We start from the raw sequence: 4230 nt of genomic DNA, 5'->3' as shown, positions 1-4230 counted from the left end.
TCTTTACTGTCCAAGCCCCCAAGGTCTGGAACAGCCCTGCCATTGGAGGTGTTTCAAGCACCTTCATTGAACACCTTCAAGAGCAAATTGGATGCTTATCTTGCTGGGATCCTATGATCCCAGCTGACTTCCTGCCCTTTGGGCAGGGGGCTGGACTCGGTGATCTTCCGAGGTCCCTTCCAGCCCTAATGTCTATGAAAATCTGTGAAATCTATGAAACTTCTTGGAGGGCAAATTTGACTGCTTTTTGTCAGATGTAATGACCTGAACATTCAAAGTTTGCCTGGTTACCTTCCTTTCTTTCCTTTTTTGTGTTCTTGTGACACGGTATTTAGCAGAATTCTCAAACTTGTTGAAATCTGACAGGGCCGCTCTGGGAGTGCTTCAGCCATGGCTTCGTACTTGTGACCTCTGGGGCTCGCTCCCAATGAGACTGTAAAAGTAGCCTAAACTTAAGCCACTGTAAAGAGAGGAATATCAATTGCTATATTAAAGTTGCCTGATATTTCTCATTAATGAAACTTTTCCAATTCTTAGGAGAAAAATGGTAATACTTCCAGTATTTAAAGCAGGGCTGTCCACCTAGCGGCCTGTGGGCTGCATGTGGCCATCAGGCCTTCAATTATATCTAAAAGAGTCAGTTAGATCTGATAGATTTAAAAACTTTTGAAAGATCACCAACTGTGGTCTGCAGTATTCTCCATACAACTTGATCGAAATTAGCTTAGCTGTTAAAAGATCTGAATACCTCAGTCCTATTAAACCTCCTTATTGGGGATTGTATTCGGAATTCTAGGATCCTTCTGCATCCTGCTATTGCACCCATACAGAAATGCACAAATAGGAGAGAAAGGAGGGCATTCCCCCATTTAACAATTCCTTTCTCCTTGGCAATGTCAACCCTCCTGCAACTGTCCTTGTCATGGAGATGGCGTTATCACAAAGCTTGTTTGAAAAGAATTTCACTACAATATATAGGGAGGAATATACATATACAGTATAAGTCACAACTTGGCTAGAGAAGAAAATTTGTCATAGGTAATCTAGTCTGGCTTAGCATTGATATATGTCATCTGATGCATCTCTCTTCCTACCAATTTGCTATGAACCAGCAGTTGTATCTAATGGTATAACTATTTTGAAAGTTTTGATCTAAGTGGCATATAGTGTATTTGAAATGGCCAAATTCTGCATTTATTTTTTAGAAAATCCTTATTTTGAAAATGTTAAAAATAGAATTTTTTAACAGTACAGTTTAGTTTTTTAAAAATGATATACTCCATCTTATAAAATTCATGACTTCTATTCTGGGAACAAGATTCATGTCTGTGGAGTATAGTGGTCAGTGAGATATAGCTTAATTTTCTACAATCTGGTCAAAGCCATTAAATAAGATGTAATATCTTATTTATCTGCATTAGTCCTATTTGACACATACTTCCAAGTCCCCTTTCAAGATACACTGTAGTTCCAACTGCTCTTTGGGTGCAGTTAGTTCTGTTTCCTGTAAATGTAGCAGTTGAAATTATTGTCATAAAGCCAGCGATGATACTTCAAAATAATTTGTTTAGTTCAGTGCGTTTTTCTGATTCACACAAATATTAAATGTAAATATTAAATGTAATTATGAACAGTGACATACCTGTAGGTAATGATTCCTGAGAAGTATTGGTAGCAACAAGGCCAAAAAACGGAACAAGTTTGATTGTTGGGGTAAGGACCTTCATGGGCAGTCAATTTAAGGCATTTCATTGCCTTATGTAGATAAGCATTTCAAGATGTGGCATGTCTAAAAGAGTAGTTTAGACAAGGTATTGTGCCATTAGTATGTGTTAAACTAGTCAAGTCAAAATCTGAGAGAGCGCCCTGAACTAAATATGGGATGAAGGGAAAAGCAAGAATTTTGTGAAGACAGCAGTGACAAGTGGGGAATTCCCCTCTGTATGCCTCTTGCCAAAGAGATCTGCATGCAATTGCTGTTTTCAGCTTCAAACTTTCTTCAGTCCTCCCTCAAAGAACTTGGTCTCCCTGTGGTTCCTGCCTTCTCACATTCCTTTTTCTTTGCTATTTTCCATAGCTTTCTTCTGATCTGGCCTCTACCATTCAGCACATGAATAGAATAAATAAAAGACTGCGGGACAAGGTACCTCAAAATGTATTGTAGTAGTTAGGGAATGTTTAGAGATGTGAGGGAATGAGCTTCACCATTGTGGCTGACATCACCCCCACCATTTTCCTCAAGTCCAGACTATGTAGTTATTGTCCAATCCTGAAGGGTGCCCTAACCAGCTTAGACCAGGGAGAGGAAACTGGTTGACATTGTCATCTCTTTCTAGTTCCACTGAATCCTGAAAAACACCTGCAATGTGAAGCTGAGGTTCCTGCTATCATTCTTTCCCATAAGTGTTATTTTTTGTCCCTTGTCTTCCTCTTCTTGCCTTCTGTGTAGTAGGAAACTGTCTTGACCAGCCAAGACAAATATCACTTTTGCAACATTACTGTGAGCTTGCAGCCAGAAAAACAAGCTAAAAGTAACAGCAGGTAGTTTGCACTAAGAAAGCACCAAAAGGAAGATATAGTTTCTGTCTTGTACTATTGTTTCTTTCTCCATTTGTGGGTTTTATTTTTCTTGGTCAGAAAGGCAACAAGATCCAGCCTCATCAATGACAATTCAAGATGATTCAAATTAAATTTGTTTTCTCTTCCCCAAAGAGCCCAGTTAACACCATTTTCTTCAATATTATCTAAACCCCATGAAACGGGTATTTTCCCTGTAGAAAATGGTAGATAGTAAAGGAAATAAATTAAATGAGCTCTGCTTAAGTTTCAAATGCCTATAAGTCTTCTCTCTCTCTCTCTCTCTCAATAAAAGTTTGTAAGGGTTTTCAGTAGCGGTTACAGTGAGAATAAGCCAGTGATAACATTAAACCCTAACCACAATTAAATATTCAATGTTGTACTGGTCAGCAAGGGGTTTTAATAGCACCTTATCCCTTTCAAATCCTTGTGATATCTCAGAACTGGCTTCTCTGAGCGTGTCATTTCAGCATGGGTCCTGTCAGAGCTCTGCATGCACAGTGAGTTCATAGAGCTCCAGCAGGACCTCTGAGTTCACTGTTTATATGGCATTCTGGCAGCCCTTAAACTGACCAGCCACTGGGCTCAGAGCTCACTGCAGATGAAGCTCTCTGCTGATCAAGCTGGTAGCCTCCTGATGGAGACTTGAACCTGCTTTCTAATGGAACTAGGGAAGGGTATTATTCCTTAGGTAACAAGGATATTGCTTCAGGGAGTACAATTATAAATGAAAAGCCCTGGTGATTATTGAAAACATCAGTGTGAGCCCTCATTGGCACTCTCGACTCTGAGGCACATACTTGCCTCCAGTATAGTGGGGGCAGATGTAGTATAACTTAATGAGCAGTTGTGCTGCATAGTAATATCAGTGCCTTAGGGGATTTAAGAAAAATGTCTTAAAAGCTAAATGTAGCTTGCCAAAGGGATGGCTTAGATGCAGGGGTTCTCTAGTTGCTTTCTCTGAAAGTCTTCCAGTTGCACCTGCTGGGCCAGCTGGGTTAGAGAACAGACAGGTACTGAGGAGCACTCAAGTCAGAGAGAGACATCTGGGAGAGATGTCAATAATTCAAAGAGGTGTCTGCATCTGGATAAGACACAAAAGATAGCTGAACTGGGACTAAGATCACAAGGGGCACTGCTGTCCAATTCACCAGGTGTCAGATGAAGGAATTAGATGAAATAGGCACAAGGTCAAAAATAAGGTCTGTAACTATAAACATGCAAGAAGCTGAGAAGTTGAATATGAACTGTTTACCTCAGAAAGGAGATGACTGAAAGAGGATGTCATAAGGACATGTATAATAAGGACAGATAGAGAGAAGGTAGAGCTGGCTCTTCCGTTGACGTTGTCTTCTAATACCTTCCCTGGAAATTAATAGTGCTAAACTCAAAACCAAGCAAAGGAAAGTCAGTGACAATTAGCCTCTGGAACTCATTGCCACTCACTTCTTCAATGCTAAGAGCTTAGCAGGACTCAGAAATACACTAGCTATATGGATAATGGAATTTGGCAGGTTTGTTATAGTAAAAAATGAGTTTTGGAAGACAGATAACACCTCCTGCCTTAGGGCTAACCCCAAGCTCCAGATCCTTGTTATCTATCCCTGGGGAACTCTTGACTTTGTGTATCCTCTCCCTGGGTCCTGAGCAGCT

The sequence above is a fragment of the Gavialis gangeticus genome, unplaced genomic scaffold, assembly GCF_001723915.1.
Source record: "Gavialis gangeticus isolate Ggan-Ray unplaced genomic scaffold, GavGan_comp1, whole genome shotgun sequence".
In the NCBI taxonomy this organism is placed as follows: domain Eukaryota; kingdom Metazoa; phylum Chordata; order Crocodylia; family Gavialidae; genus Gavialis; species Gavialis gangeticus.
The sequence above is the reverse complement of the archived record's forward strand: the minus strand, read 5'-3'. Positions refer to the sequence as shown.